Source organism: Oreochromis niloticus, linkage group LG7, assembly GCF_001858045.2.
Source record: "Oreochromis niloticus isolate F11D_XX linkage group LG7, O_niloticus_UMD_NMBU, whole genome shotgun sequence".
NCBI classification, from domain to species: domain Eukaryota; kingdom Metazoa; phylum Chordata; class Actinopteri; order Cichliformes; family Cichlidae; genus Oreochromis; species Oreochromis niloticus.
Genome location: NC_031972.2, coordinates 32046341 through 32063453, shown reverse-complemented (window position 1 = coordinate 32063453; position 17113 = coordinate 32046341). Strand labels below are relative to the sequence as shown.

General features: G+C 39.9%; 2 long non-coding RNA genes across 3 annotated transcripts; one reads left to right on the top strand and one right to left on the bottom strand.

The window, feature by feature from the left end:
- The first annotated feature begins 1784 nt into the window (after nt 1–1784).
- LOC112847272 (uncharacterized) lies at nt 1785–6805 on the top strand. Its single transcript, XR_003220710.1, has 2 exons — nt 1785–1976; nt 3039–6805. It is a non-coding gene; the product is annotated as an uncharacterized LOC112847272 (long non-coding RNA).
- LOC102079973 (uncharacterized) lies at nt 5890–8633 on the bottom strand. 2 transcript variants are annotated; one of them, XR_269357.4, is made up of 2 exons: nt 8349–8617; nt 5890–6801 (listed from the first exon to the last, which is right to left on the bottom strand). It is a non-coding gene; the product is annotated as an uncharacterized LOC102079973 (long non-coding RNA). The 2 variants fall into 2 exon arrangements; XR_269358.4 differs by having other exon boundaries at nt 6265–6804; nt 8349–8633.
- Nucleotides 8634–17113: the final 8480 nt, after the last annotated feature.

Genomic DNA, 17113 nt, shown 5'->3' with positions numbered 1-17113 from the left:
ATTAAGGATGTGTTGTTTTGCCAGGGGGCTGGCAAGTTTAACAGCACTTTTGCAAAGTGAAGATAGTGAAGTAAAACTAAAACACAAAGACAGAAGATGAGAACAACTCTGTACGAGTACTTGCCCTATTCCTAATTTTTTTGTGTGTTATTTTTTTTAAATATTTGTCACATTTACACATTGCAGATCATCTAACAAATTTTAATATTTGTCAAAAACAACATAAGTAAATACAAAATGCTGTTTTTTAAAATGATGAGGCCATTTATGAAGAGAAAAAAGATATCTAAATGTACCTGCTTCAAAGATCAGTTTCAGTATTCACACCCAGGTCTGATTACTGCCACACGCCTTGAAGAAATAAACCACCTAAATACTACCTGTCTGACAAAGTGAAGTAGACTAAGAGAGGTCAAAAAGGAACACATCAAAACAGCATCTAAAGAAACAGTTGAAAAACAACATCTGTCAGTCTGGGAAGAGTTACAAGGTCATTTCCAAGGATTTATGACTCCAGTGAACCACAGAGAAAGTCATGATCCACAAAGGGAACAGTGGTGAACTTTCTCAGGAGTGACTGGCCACCCAAAACTTCTACAAGTCACAACAAAACCCAGAACAACATCTACAGAATGTAAGGCTTATCTTGGCTCAGTTATGGTTAGACTTCATGAGTCAACAAGAAGAAAGAGACTGGGCTAAAATAGCATCAAGGGAGAGCTGCTGACCAAAAAGAACACAAAGGCTCATCTCACATTTGTCAAAGCAACATCTTAATGATCCCCAAAACTTTGGGAAAATATTCTGTGGACTTACAAGACAAAAGCTGAACTATGTGGAAGTTTTGAGTCCCGTTACATTTGGAATAAAACTAACACAGTATTTCATAAAATGAACATCATAAGAATATTCAAACATAGTGGTGGTAGTAAGATAGTGTGGGGCTGCGTTGCTGCTTCAGGACTTGGATGCCTCGCTGTAATTGATATATTCTACTCTCTAATAAAAAATCCTGAAGGAGAATGTCCAACCATCAGTTCAAACTCAGTGCAGTGGTTGAAAGGACATCAGTTTCAGCTTCCTTTAAAGGGGAGAAATTACTCCACTATAGTTCTGAAAGGAGGAAAGAAATGAATTAAGCTTTTTAGATGAAGTCAGAGTGGCTTTAATGTTGTGAATTACACATTCAAGCGACAGATTAAGCGACAGACTCCTGGTTTGATTTTGGAAGGAGATACAAATCCTTCGGTGTTGTGTAAGGGAGAGCATTTGATGTAAAAATTTGCCTAATCAAACGTAGAGCTACCTCCTGTGGTAACCGCAAGTAAATAAAGGAGCAGCTGAAAGTAGCTTTTTAGGTAAGTTCAGAGTGCATGTATAATCAGCTGTGTGTTGGCTTTACACAAAGACAGTCAGCTATTCTGTTATGGAAGAAGTAACAGAGAAGGGTTGTTCAGCTTTTGGCATCGCATAAATGATGAGGATCTCACTGCCATGAATGTGAACTGCAAATAAAATGGACAGAGAAGAATAAGTTGGTCCTTGAATAATTTCTTTCTATCCAGGCCATTTTTAAAGTTTGGCATGAGCTGATCAAACCATGTGGAGCTGGATAGCACTGCCCCAGGTTCAAATTTCTGGGAGTGAACAGGACTGCAGAGAACGTCATAGGCACACAGCTTTTCTAGATGTCAGAGAAGGGCCTCTAATGTTATTGGAGACTGCACCCCTCTTTGGACTGCTGCCCTATGGCACACATTGCAAGACGTAAAGGATGTTGAACAGCCTCTTTTCCCACAGTACTGCACCACACCTTATATAACTCTTTGTATTCTCATTAGTACCTAATTTTGAATCTTTGCAAGCAGAGGGCTCGCCCTCTGGTGGTCTTTACAGAGAAGATACGTCTAAGGATCTTTGCTTGGTGTTACCATTGTTTTCGCTCCGATGTGATCATCCAGGCATCGTCTGGCCAGGTATGGCAGTGTGGTTTACTAAAAAACAAGAAAACTGCAGATTTCACATTTTGCAGCGCTATGCAGTGGGCTGCAGGCAAACCTTTGGCGAGCTGGGCTGCATGTGTCACACCTTTGCTTTAATGATTCAAAATAAAACTGAAATTTGTCTGCAACCCAAAAAGTGAGAAGTGAAAGTGGAAGCAATACTCAGGCATAGACACAAGTAATTTAAGTAATTTGAAAAAAGCAAACTGGGACCCAAAGCTCTGAATCTGTTATTTTGAGAAGGGGGTTAACGGGAAATGTAATTTCTACAATTTTCTATCATGTATTCTGAGTAGTAACACATTGCCTAATCATATTTTGCAGACAGTCTGTGACTTCTATTAGGGTGCAGTATTAGTAGTAGTGGTAGTAGCAGTAGCAGAAATCACTATGATAGCACCACCCACACATGGTGTGATGTTTAAGAGTGCAAACTCTGTGACTTGGGGTTTGGTTGCCTTTTGCATATTTCAGTTTCAGAAGATTGTCAACAGAATGTTAAGGATTTATGCATATCCTTGCAGATACTGTAAGTCGCAGATACTTATTTGCCAAGTTCATAGATTACATTTTCAAGCTGTTTTTAAAATATATTGGCAGTTAAATCATAAGCCAGTAGAGAGCAGTATAGTTATTTATAACAAGGCCAATGTGTAACAATGTGTTTTTCCAATTCTTAAAAAGCAGATTCTGGATTATCACAAATGAAAACATGATCATTGTGATCATATGTCCGTATCCATACTGCAGCCTAATTATCACACAGAATCTAATAAACAATGAACTATAACTGGGCAACCTAAGAGCTTAAGATAACTAAATGAACTGAAACATAAACCATAAACCATCAAAACATATGAAAACTCAAAATGCTGGGTCAAATGACCGAGGATCATGAAAAAGCCAAATTCCTGGGGCTTCAGGGTATGTTTACAAATGGTATAATGTCCAGTATTTACAATATGGAATGAATTAAGTTGTTTGATAAATCTTTTTTTCCATTTTATTTTTTTTTATTTTAATAATGTGTTATAGATATAAACAGCAACATCAGAAAGAAGGAACACGAGAAGCTCAAGAAATACCAAGGGCTGTGAGTAGAACTCGAGAAGATGTGGAAGGTGAAGGTAACAGTAGTCCTAGTGACAATCAGAGCAATCGGGGCTCCAGCAGATCCCAGGAACAACATCTGAGATCTCTCTCCATTTCCTAGGAACTGGAAAGATTCTGCGCAGGACCCTCAAGCTACCAAGCCACCAGTAGAGGACCTGAGCTTGAAGGATAAAGACCTCCTGCAGGAGCAAGAGGAGAATTTTTTTAATATACATTATCTCTAAGGCAGTCTATGGGCATCATTATATAATAGACATATGGAATAATATCTGCATATGTTATTTACACTAGCTAATAATTTTGCAGCACATGGGGAGAAACTCAAATTATTCAATCATGGATAGAAATTGTAGAAACAAACTGCCAGACAGAGCAACGCCAGTCCACCATACACCAGTGTGTGCATTTGCAAATATGCAAAGGTCTGCGTGGCTCAGAGTGATGCAAAATTGATCATTAGAGGGTGGACTCTTTACAGACATCCACGTCCCCTCTAGTTTATTGTGACTGCTTCAGCTTGTCTGCATAGTCTTGTCTGTGCGTGCGTCCTTCAAATTGATTAGAATGTGGCATTAAAGGAGCTACTCGTACATGTCTGCAACTTTCTGTGTGCACAGTGGCTAGAGAGTATAAGGCCAGGGTTATCCTCAGTCTCATGGACAGACATCACGAACAAGTAGTTGTTCCATTTTAAGTGTTTCTAGAAGATATATAGATACAGCACCAGCTTTATTCTCCCAGCATAATAAAAATGAAAATTTGTGTTGAAGTTTGACGTTTTTGGTATGCCAACCCAATATTTTTAGTGGCCCCCATATGGCCACCCCTGTGTAAACAATTCTGGAGGCGCCCTTGCATTTAAGCAAGCAAGACTTGCCATCAGATTGAACTGATCAGTTAGCAAACAAGACCTATTTTTGTTTCTACCCAAAACTAATGAAGTAGCTGTAGCCAATGTAAATACAATCTGCATTAAAATCCTTACATGTAGTAAGAAGTTTACATAGACCTCAGAGGGAGATGAGAATAACGGACACCTCACCCAGTGACCTTGCTGTGAAAAACTCCCTCTGCTCTCCGACCAATTGCCTAATTAATCGGCCTGGCGGCTGATAGCTCTGAATTAGTTTGCAAAACAAATGAGGGTGGCTGCTGCACCACTGAAACCTCTGTGGGGATGGGCAGTGAAGGAGGCGCTGTCATGAATGAATAACAAGACCCATACTTCTTTCACATTTGAGGAATAATTTCTAATTCTTTGTGTTTTATACCGATAGTCCGGGGGCTTTATTCCACCGATAAAAGAACAAGGATTTACAAGCACAAAGGAGCAACAGGAGGGGTTTAATGTTCCTCCACCACAGTTTAACCCAGGTGGACATTTGGTTTATCTGGAGGTTGAACCGGTGCCCACAGAGCCATTTTAGCCCTTTTTGAAAAAGAACTTTTTGCTTATACATCACAGGAGGCGTGTTGCTGCTGCTAAATACAAAGCGGGTAAGACATTAAAGGGATTTTCAGGTGCCACTTGATCAATAGAATAATGGGGGTAATTATCCCTCGAGTGGAGAAAGGTCTGCAATTTAAATGGACTGTTTGAGGCTGGAGTTTAGCCATCACTAGATTAAGTCCAAAGCGGAGGTGTCTGTTTTCTCTTTGCTTGTAACAGAGCAAACACGGCATCCTCCAAATCATATACGCTGATCATGCGTCTCATGAAGTTTGAAATAGAGGTACATGGTCATTTTACTGGAAAGCAGTCATCCTCCAGATAGAACTGACCGTGCTTAGTTAATGTCATGTGGAATCTACCTACTAGATTTTTACTATCATTTCACTAGAAGGGACAACAACATCATATACAATTAGACAATGTTTGAAGCAGTTTGGGGAAGGTCTTAGTGAGGATTGGTGATGGCTTCCAGGCCAGACAGATCTCCCTGGTACCAGCAAAAGTAGGCAAGAAAATGAGAAAGAGGAAGGGGCAGTGGGGCACAGACATGGGAGCAAACAGGCATATAGGGCAGCCAAAAATTCAAAAAAAAGCTGTCCCCAAACATGTTGTTCATGTGGTAACAGAGGAAGCGCATTGAGTCATCTTCAGTGAAGAAAATTCCATATGAAGTCTGACTTATACTATTTGGGAAGAGTTTGGTTTGCTATGCTTGGGCGAGCAATAGTTGACTAGTAACTTGCAGGATGCTGGTTTGTGTCTCTGTTTAGAGCATCTCTCATTTGACTGTTTTCGTACATGATCACTGTCAAAAATAAGCACAATGAAGAAAAACAGGACCAAACTAGTCTTTAATGGATATTTATTTGTCCCTGTCCATCCAGTTAAGGCTGTCAGAGGTTTTTGGACAAAGACATAATTTTTATCATTTTCCTTGTGGTGACCACCTCAGGGTAGCACTCAGGATGTGACTGAAGTGATGAAAGCAAAAGGGGTCCAATTTGGTACTAGTGAGGTGACATAATAAAGTGTCCATTGACTGGTGGCAACCAGTGAATTTAGGGCAGAATGCTGTTATCACCATCTTAATTTCCTGTGTTGTCATGTCAACATCTTTTAATAAGCTCTAAATCTTGAAAAACAAACAGCAGTGACTAAAATCTAAAAGTTATTTCATTTCATCCACAAGGGGAAAATAAATGCACAAAGTTTCAAGGGAGTGCATCCAGCAGTTGATTGATATTTCTTGCCTAAAGTAGAAATGTTTGTGCAAAATAACTTTTGACCCTTTTTTGTTTCAGAAGTGTTCAGAGTGCAGATTGGTCACTTTGCAATGCTGTAGGACGAATACCGACTTTTTTCATTAAAAATAAAATATAATTTCCATTGGTGTCATCATTCTGTGACATTTTGTGTGTTTGTGTGTCGCTTTATCATTAAGAAGCCAGTCCAAAGCACGTTCGTGTCATGAGACAGTAATTTGTTGCTCTGGCCAGTGGGGATTTTCATTTATTAACCATTTAAATCATGTGTTACTTAAAATCCACACAGAAATTCGACCCTGGTTTAGCTCAGCTCTCAACATTTTGGCCTCTAAATTTTACAATTATCTCAAAGGCAATAAATCATCTCTTGTCAACTTGAGAAGAAGAAGAAAAGTTCAGCAACTGGAAAAAAGATGGAAAATATATGAAATTTCCAGTGGGCATAAACATAGCGTCAAATGACAAAAGGTCACATGGATATCCAGGGCAGGTTCACCTTTCTGAAAATGATTTGAAACATCATACAGCTGCTGCCAAATACAGCAGTCCCAGCTCTGCATATCTTAAATCAGCAATACTGTTGCTCTTTACAGTGTACAGACGAATCAGCTCATCCCCTTCTACTCCGTGTACCAGTCTTGGAGATCACCCAAACTTAATGAGCTGGTGACCTTTCACAGCATCATTTTGCAGACAGCCTATTGCTAAGTCATAATCTACACAGCAATAGCAGATTGTGTGATTTGCATTTATATTGATGGGGAGGGAGTGTGATGTGATTGATGCATTGGCGGTTGCAGCGGCTGCAGGCTGGACAGGGGCTGATAAAATGACATACTGGATCATCTAGGGCCCTTTTGGTCTCTCCAGCCAAGTCAAAACATTATTTCTGTTTCACACGTCGTCCTGATGAGGGTCCCAAAGGTTACAGTGTAGACTGAGGTCAGTGTTGATGATCAATCAGCAGCTGCTGGGAGGCGATACCAACATAAGACATAGAATGAGTAGCAATGTCCCTCTAACTGCTAATGACAATAACAAACATGTTATTAATGGGTGGCACAGCAACCAATGAGCGCAGTGTGACACATACATAATTAACCTTAACAGAATACTTTTTAAAGGGCATCACAGTATGAACATAAGTAAAACTTTTAATTCTCTAACAGCTCTAAATAGTTTTTAAGCAACTATAAAAAAAACAAAAAAAAAAAACAACAAGTAATCCTTGTATCAAAAGGCAGCATGACAGTAGGAAAAGGGTTTCTCATTAGCACCCAAATCTGCAGCTCTCAGAGCCTAATAGAAAGTTTCAGCTCCTCGTTAACTGTCAAACTATACAACTTACCCCATGTGCAACTAGACGCAATCAGCAACAAATTGTTTAAATATAGCTGTATTTTCCTCATAGACTGATTGAGCCTCTTTTACCTCAGTTTTTGGTCTCTAACATTGATGGCAAAGGGACCCCAGTCCCTCTGGCCCAAAGACTCGTCAGTGATGTCCTGGCAACCATTAGTTTCTAGGAAAAGGTTTGCAAGTACTTGCTGGTAGTTGCTAATGTGAAATTGTTTGCATAGAGGTATATGGCGCTGAACCAAAAACCTTGCAATTTTAGACTTTTTCTTGTGAAACAATATTTATAGGGGTTTGCTAACCTGTCTCTAGGCCTGTGTGAGTGAAGCCTTAGTCCTCATCACATTTGGCTTGCCTTTGAGGTTCTCTCTTTGAGAGTTTTCTCACATAAAAGTGAGAATTGTGAGATGTAAATCTCGCTAAATCTTGTTTAGCTTGTCCACATTTGTTTTCAGTGCATCTAATGCTTCAGCCTCATGCTCACACACTCTCCTGTTAGGAAATGGTTAAACTGATTTTCTCTGGCAGTTAGCATCTGTCAAAGAATGAAGACTTTGTGACATCTCTAATTCTCATCTGAGTGACACTTGATTTCGTCTCCTATCTTTCTGACTTTTATCAATTTTCACTTCTTGGCATTTTTGTCCTGTGTGACAGCAAATTTCCACATAAAGCATGCTGCTTCAGGCTTCTGTTTCTTGTTTATGTATGGCTGCATCATGTGTGCCATTTTGCAGTGTAAAATAACAACAAAACAACCTCAAACTGCTTAAAAAAAAAAAAAAAAAAAAAATCTCAATATTGGCCCAGCATGAACATTTACTGTCTGCTTGTTTCTGTGTTTTAAATCAATGTATATATATAATTTAGCTTTAGACTATTAGGCCTTAGAATCAAACCATTAAATCAAATATCTTAATGAACCTGAAGTGTTCCAATAGCTATGCTAAATATATACACAGTGCATATATTTAAGCTCCAGTTTAAATATATGTTCAATATAGAGTTATGTGAGAAAGAAAATACACCATCTATAAGTTTTTACATATCAGGACATAATAAAAAAGACAAAACAATCTGGTCTTGAGCAGATCTTAAAATTAGGTAAATGCAAGGCTACGACAAAATACAGAATCACTGTTTCAAAAACTAGCTTACCCTTACTGCCAGGTAATAAAAGGGTAAGAAGCAGCCAGTCGCTGCTAGTCAAATGTGCTTGACTAATTGATCATCAGCAAGTGTTGGCACGTCTATAAGAGCAGATCTTTTAGCTGTCATGAGCTGTGTGCAGGGAGAAACAGTGGACCCGATGTGCAGACACGTGAACTCAAAACAGCTTTAATGCTGAACTCAAATGTAACAAAACTGAGAATACCAAAATAACTTCCACAGGCAGCCAGACAGAACACACAGCATAGGATAAGGACAATCATGACACAGACCAACGAAAACACAGGGCTTAAATACACAAAGGGAGCAATCAGGGAATGGGCGACAGAAGGGAAACACAGCTGGGACAAATCAGGGCTAACGAGACAAGGGAAGCAAAACCAGATACTTTAACATGAGACACGGACTTTCAAAGTAAAACAGGAAACATAACACAGAGACGCGGACCTGACGAGGGGAGACAGAGCAACTATGGAATACAGAGACATAAAGCATAAGACAGAGAACTCTAAGAAACCAAAAGACTAGAAAGGATAAATAATATCAAAAATCAAAGTTCAATAATAATGTAAAACTGAAAACTCTGGGTCGATGACCCAGGGACCCTAACATTAGCAGTTTGCAGTCCTGGAGCATCGAGGCATGTTAACAAAATCCCAAGGAGAAAAGACATCATCAAAGATATTTGCTGCCCATCAATCTGGGAAGGCTTATAAAACCCTTTCCAAACAATGTGCCTCATACTTGCATAACTGCCACAGTCACAGGAACTGTCTGACAACTAAAACTTAGTCCAAACTGAGTCATGTGACAGGACAATGATTTCAATCACAGCAGCAAATGCAGACCTCAGTCTGATTGAAATTATGTGGGGGACCTTAAAAGAGCTGTGCATAAACGAATACCTGTGAATTTCAATGGATTAAAGCAACACAATAAAGAAGAGCGGGCCACAATTCCTCCACAACGATGTGAGAGACCGAGGAAGTCACTCAGAAAACAGTTACCCGAAATTGTTGCTGCTAGAGGTGGTGCAACACGCTACTGAATCTCAGGGTGTACTTTTCACGTGCTGCTTCTGCAGTTTGACTGTTTTTGTTAAATAAATAATCACATGGTCTGACAAATTGCCTGTTCTTCATCCCAGGTTTAATTTAAATAATTTTAGAACCCGGTGAGGACCAGGTGATTTTTTTCATCATGTTCTGATACATAAAACCTTAGAATTCAAAGTTTTAGTTCCTTTTGTACGTGAGTGCATATATTTGAAATGTTTGTTTCTGGTTACTTTTACAAACAACCCCCAAAGCTGTCCTTGAATTTCTGTGTTCAGGTTTGGTGCAGCATATTAATTATGGTAATTGAAATCTGTTTTATCTGTAGTAATGAAATTATATATGAATATCATTATCTTTATCAGAGATGTCAGATATTTAATTGAGATACCATACTGTCATCAGTCTAAACCAATTACCTGTAGTGACTTTGTTTTAATTGACAGACATTTTCTTTTCCAAGGATCTGAACACCGCATAACCACATACCCGAACTCTAATGGCTCATAGTTGCTGCCACACACACCCTCACACACACCCTCACACACCCTCACACACACCCTCACACACAGGCACATACATAATCAGTATTGCTGTGATCGAGCACGCCTCATGATAAGTTTTGTGAATGACTTGGAGAAAACTTTTTCTCCGTTTATTCATAGAAGTTTTGTCTATGAAAACTGCCAAAGGTAGTTTCAGTTGATCACTCAAGTAATTTATCCTGGTTTTTTTCCTATATAGAAGCAGATGAGTCTTACGAGCTTCTTCATAATGTGAAAACCTGCTAACCCGTGTCAGGCCAGTGCAGACTGGCAGATGGTAGCAGTGGGTGCTGCAGTCTGTTTCCCACTGTAGCAATGCCTACAAGGCAAACATGTGCAGGGATCTGTGAAATACAGGAACTGTGGCATTTTGAGATTATGAAGAGGTCACTTTTTCTTTCTTACACTCAGTACTTTGTGGTAGGTAATAACTTTTTGTTTCTTTAGAGCCATGCACCACATGAGAACCAGGATAACTTGAAAAATGCTAGAGAAAATAGGCCTTTGGTGATATTTGAAGACAAACGTACAACGTACGTAGAGTATGTTTCTGAATATGGCTGCCTTCTTTGTAGGTGGCAAAGACTTCACAGGATATTATGCTTGTCAGATGTCATGTTGATCAAACATTTTCCCTCAGTGATGGAAACAGTTTGTAATGCTGATGGACAGGTTGGCAGACGAGGTCAAGCTAGAGCAGTGGTTCTTAACCTGGGTTCGATCGAACCCTAGGGGTTCGGTGAGTCTGTCTCAGGGGTTCGGCAGAGCCTCCGCCGTGACATGCACGGCTCATTTTGTGCACCAGTAAAAAACATATCTATGTCTTGAATTTGAAAAAAATCATATTTTATTTTTCACTAAAGAGGGTTTCAGTGAATGCGCATATGTAACTGGTGGGGTTCGGTACCTCCAACAAGGTTAAGAACCACTGAGCTAGAGTTTCCATTAATTATAATGTTTACAGACAACATTTGTTAATCTGTAGTGAGAGTAGGGGGCAGGTAGAAGACAGCCTGAAAAGGTGGAGGCTTTGGAGAGGAGTGGAAGTCAGTAGGGGCGAGACAGAATACATGTGTCATGGTACTGAGTCTGTGACCCAGTATGTGTAATTTTGTTTTATTGTTTTCTGCTTGTGTTATATTTATAGGTCCTAGTTTCGAGGTTTCTGTTGTTTTTCTGTGCCTACCCTGTGTTCCTGGTGTCATGTCTCTTGTGAAGGTTTAGTTCTGTATTCTTGTTCTCCTTATTTGTCTCTGTGTGTTGTTGGCTTAGTTCTGAGTGTTAGTTCTCTGTCACTACTTCTTCCCTGTGTTCCACATCTAGTTACTTTTGTCACTGCGTTTCATGTTTCCTCTGTGCCTGAGTCTGGCATGTTTCCACATCTCAGTGTCAAGTCTGCATCTGTTTCATGCTTCCTGTTTTATTTTGATAGTCCTTGTGCTGTGTTCAGTATGTTGAGTTTGGCCTCCCCTTTGTCTTATGTTTGATTGCTCCCAGCTGTGTCTGGTTCCCTTGTTACTCCCTGTGTTTTTAAGCCCTGTGTTTTCCTCTGTTCACCTAGTGTTCTGTTCCTGGTTTGTTTTCTAGTTTCCAGTTTAGTTTGTTGTATTTGTCGTTTGGTTTTTCCAGCAATAAAACTGGACTTTTGAGTTTACTCTCTAAATATGAGTCATGTGTTTGAGTCCTACATCCTGCCTGCCACACAGCAAAACATGATAATGTGTGTAAATGAGAGGGAGACAGGTGTAACAGCGAAGCTGGAAGGAGAAAAGGTGGTGGCTGTGGAAGAGTTTGAATATAGTTGGGGTCAGCCATTCAAAGAAACAGTTTGCAGGCAGGATGGAGTAGGTGGACATGAGTGTCAGGGGTGACTTGAGATGGAAGAATAGCAGCAAGAAGGAAAGAGCTTAACGAGATGTTATTGAGACCTGCTGTGATGGATGTTTTGAGATGGTGGCACTAATGGAAAGACAAGAGGCAGAGCTCGTAGTGTTCAAGATGCTAAGATTTTCAATGTTGTGACCAGGATGGAAATTTGTACATCAAAAATATGTCAGTGTAGGTTCTCAGTCATCCAAATCGTGGTCCCCCCCCCCAAAAAAAAGGCCAGTAAAAGAAGTCCAGTCACTTTTCATAAAATCAATAACATCAAACCTTTATCATGGAATCCTCCATCAAGGTCTTAGACTATCTTTGTACAGCCACAGGTACAGTAGCTTCACCTAAATAAAGGATTTCTGCAAAGATTTTAGCATCAGAAAGTCCCATGCTTAGAAGCTTTTGGTGACTACTGTATATTTGCCTGAGAGAAATGTTCCTGCAGTCATTTTCAAAATAAAAATTAGAGTTAAAATGATAGGTGTGGAGTCAGCAAGAAAGTCCTTAGTTTGAATTCACCAGTTGGCTGGGCTTGATGTCACTGGTGATTCTAAACTGGCTGCAGGTGTGAACGTGTTAATGGTTGGTGGTCTGTAGTAGACCTGTAACAGACTGGCCATCTCTTAACCTATGACAGCTGGGATAGGATCCAGCCCCCTGCAACCTTGGGCAAGTAAAATTACATTATGACAGAAAAAAGGGGCAGAGTTGCCTCTTTTTGTCAAGAAAACTAAGATTTCTTTCCATTTGCAGTGAAATGTTGATGTTCAATCAGTCTGTGGTGGGAAGTGTTCTGTTCTATGCTGCAGTCTGCTGGGGAGGCAGCAACAGAAACAAGGATGCAAAAAAACTGCACAACCACAAACAGATCACAAGTTGGGTGTTACTGTGAAGCAGGCATAAAATATTCAGTGTCTCGCCTTTGACACAACAAGGAACCAAGATAAGTAGCTACTGTAGACTGCTTGTAAAACTAATTGCAGCTACAGATACTCTTTTAATTTGCTGATCATTTTATTGATGAACTGCACTGTAAACAGATGCAGCAGTTTATCTTCTGTTCACCTGCTTAATGAGTGATATAGTATCAGTTTGCACTTGCTAATGAAGGCAGCAAGCGCAAATTGATTTAACAGTAACTGACACAGGTGCTTGGTAATCTTGCTTTTATATAGTATCCAGAATATAAACAGTCGGCAACCAGTTGAGTTGAGTCCTCTACTGCCAAGAGGCTCTTGGCAGTAGAGGCTGACAAACAGACAGATGCTTATTGATTGCAACGCCTTGGTCATTTGTCTGTGTTTATAAATGAGATTGGCAGTCATTTGCAAAGTTTTCCAATATGCCCGAGAGTGTTTGCAGTCTAAGCTGGACTGTGATTGCTTGGAGACAGGTTGCCCCTCAAAATGCAACCTCTATTTTAACCTTTTCAGTTGAAAGTGGTTACCCAGAGATTCAGATTATTGTACATGCAACCTTTTGGGAGACCAGTTAGTTGATGCAACTACTTTCTCTTCAATCGGTTCCTGGATGCAAAAATAAAATAAAAAAATTGCGCAATCACTGGGCAACCGCAGATTTTTCTTAGTTCCGAGGAGTTTGCGATTCCTTGTGACTCTGACCTGACTGAACCAAAAAGCAACCAGAATGAGTCCCGTGTTCCTTATGTAGGAGTAAACAGCTGAAACGCTTTGTCAACTATCACTTCACTTGGTGACTTGATTATGCACAAAATACAGATGTGTTGGGTTTGACTGTCTCAAGTCCCAATAACATTTTAAAAATCTAGAATGGTTCTTTGGTGCAATTCAAATTCAGTCAGTTTGGACAGTAGTAATTTTGAATCTTTAGTACTGCTGACATGGACTGAGACAACACTGCATACATGTGGAACATAGCAGTCTTCATAATCAGGTCAAACCAAACTGTCTTTGGTATTGCCGTTAGTTTCTAATGTGCTGGCATCCCAAGTCCCATTTAATTTTCTGACCTTCATTGGCACTCCCATAATGAATGCCCAACACCCCAGGACATACGTGGTCCTTATTGTGCTTTCATTAATTTTCATTTGTAGTCATGGGATGACCTTCACAACGACATGAAAACACTAAATGCGCCCACAAGACAATGTGCGACGGAAAGAGTCAAATTAAATTTGGGTGTCAAATTTATTAAAAAGTAACAGTGAACAGGTTTACAACCAGCATGTTAAATGTTTAAGTTCATGACAGTACAATTGTTTTGGAAGTGTTTCTAAAAGAAAGCCTCTTCTCTGTAAAAGGAACATGGCAGCTCAGCTTAGGTTTGTAAAGTTGCATCTGAACAAACCACAAGACCTCTGGACCAATGTCCTTTGGGCAGACGAGCCCAAAGTAGAGATGCATGGCCACAACACACAGTGCTAAATTTGATGAATACCAAACACAGCATATCAGTACAAACGCCATATACCGACTATCAATCACTGTAGTGGAGGGGTGGTGATGTGGGTTCTTTTTTCAGCCACAGGACCTGGCCACCTTGCGGTCACTGAATGTCTCTGTGTACCAAAGCATTCCAGAGTCAAAAATGAGGCCTCTGCCTGACAGCTAAAGCTTGGTTGAAAATGGGTCGTGCAGCAAGACAATGATCCCAGTCTGGCCCAGTCAAAGTGCAATCCTGAACTGAAGCAATGTTGTAAAAGAAAATGTGGATAATTTCTCCACAATGACGTGAGAAACTGATGGAGTCATCCAGAAAACAGTTAATTCAAGTTATTGCTGCTAAAAGTGGCTTTACATGAATCATGGGCTGTGCTTATTTTTTTTTTACAGGACAGCAAAAAGTCCTCTGAAGCCTTTTTTTAACGTCACTGTGCTTACCACTCAAAAATAGTAATATTTATGGCTGAGCAGGTGACCACATAGCTGGAGGGCATCCCAGGTTCAAGTCTGTCCTGTGGCCCTTTTCTGCATTTTAAATAATAGAAACACTTATGTTACTGTAAATGGACTGAGCTTTTCTTTGCAGTTTGAGAAGTCAAAGGTTAAAAATCAGTCTTTCAAGGATTTCTACTTCATCTGTAGAATCTCAGCTATTTCAATGAGAATTAAGTAAAAAGAAAAAAGAAAATATTTCCATGGAATTGAATCTTTCACCACGATACTATTTGCTCACAAACTGCTCACAGAGCAGATTATCTTTTTTCTCTGCAGTGCTATTAAGCTTGAAAGAGTACTGGTACTTTCATAACTACAATGAGCATGAAAACCTTATAGTGCAGGTAATGTTGCTAAAGACTTTTTCTGCCTTCACTGAATTTCAAAGACCTGTGAATTTCAAATAATGCCACACTTCTCTCCATATGTATTCTGCACAGGACTGAAGCTTTGAGGGACAAGCATAGGCTTTCTGTGGTGTCCCTGCAGGTTTATAATCCAAGGGCAAAATGAGCTACAGGCTTTCCCCCCCTCCCCCTTCTCCACCCTCGAGCAGAGCCTCATGATCAGCAGCTGGGTTCTGACTTAAAAATGGGAGAAAATGGCTCATATATACATGTGTGGGCAGGGAGGGAGATGTAAACTCAGTTGACACAGCGAAACATCCATTTAGTCTATCTTGTCCTTGTCAGTCACATTTTCCACCTTCACCTACTTAACCCAAGGAACTAGGTGTGATCCTACCTGTGTCCTCCATATTTTGTGTTCCTAATTTGTTTCTAATTCAAGACTGACAACAAAAAGTCACACACTGAGTAGACATAACAAAAATGCTGAACATATTTGGTGTGATCTGGAACTCTTCACACATCAGCTTGCTGTGACAACATCAGCTAATATTAGGGAGGTTTTAGCCATCTGTGGGTATGATTGCTCGCAGCATGGGTCTGACCTTCTCCTTTCTGACAGCTCCATGATGCCAAAGAGCTTTTTGGGAAACCAACAACATGCTGCAAGTCAGAAAGTTCAGCCCTCCACTCCCAGCAACTATCACGAAAACGCACCCCGGCAAACGGTAGTACTTGAAATAGATCAAATAGTTTGCCTGAACATTACAGCTAAAACAGTTAAAGTATCTTTTTTCTACTTGTGGCCTAAAGTAGCTGGGCGTATATAAGGCTTCTGTTGACTTGGACTACAATGCAAATCCTTATGCAATCTTCAAACAATTATATGCTTTCAACTTTATGACAGAGTGCTCCACTTAATAAACCCAGTATGACGACTGATCTGTATACAGTAATGATCGCGACCTGCAGTCCAACACCGATGGAACCTTTGGAAGCAACTTTAATGTGTAAACTAAGGCCACCCATTAAAAGTACTAGATGTAATAAAAGCATGCCTAACCCATTCCACATCTGAACTTTTTAAAAATGATGCCGATTGATTCTGAGCTAAAAGAAACTGCTCTTGACCACAATGTTAATTTGTTTCATATTTGTTTCATTGCCTTTATCCTTCAAGCTCCCAATTATCAGTGGAGGGGAAAAACCTTAGTTTCACTCTAATAAATTGTGGCATATCCAGTTTTTTATATCCAAGATCCACACTGCTTTTTATGGATGTTCTAATAGAACTGCGATTTCCAAGATCCAATGCAATAATACAGAGCAATGAAAAATGGTGTTATGTTAACCTAGGAAAACCATGTGGAACTCAAGATGGAGGAAACAAATGCAACTCCCCTTCATCCGGTAGCCCTCAGGAAGTTAAAAAAGCCAGTCTGTGGGGCACAGATCTGTGAATAACCTGTGATCACTGGTTTGCAGTCAGGTCTCTACTAAAAATAAGGAGAAGTAAAAGCTACTTCTCAGCTTCTGAGAAGTAAAACAGATGAATTAAATAAGATTGTAGAATCAAGCTAAAACTTGGCCAAAATTATGTCATGCAGCGAGACAAAGATCCCAAGCACGGGACTAAATCTACACCAGGATGTCTTAAAATGAAAACAATCAAGGTGGGGAGAGTGGTGCAGAGGTGGATGACTGCAAACCTGAATGAACTGAAGCAACACTGTAAAAACAAATGTGCCAGAATTCCTGACACTGATAAAGTCATACAGAAAACCATTACTTCCAGTTATTACTGCTGAAAGTGCTTCAACGAGCTATTGAGTCATGGGGTGTACTTGGGCTGTAATTACCTTGTTTTAAGACCTGCTAATTACTGGATAGTTTTCTGTTATATTCTGATATGTACAACCTTACAACTGTCAGAGGGTATACTTTCTTTTCAACAGGACTTGTATAACATTCCTTCATTTTCATATGGACACACACAGGATGCCTCATCCA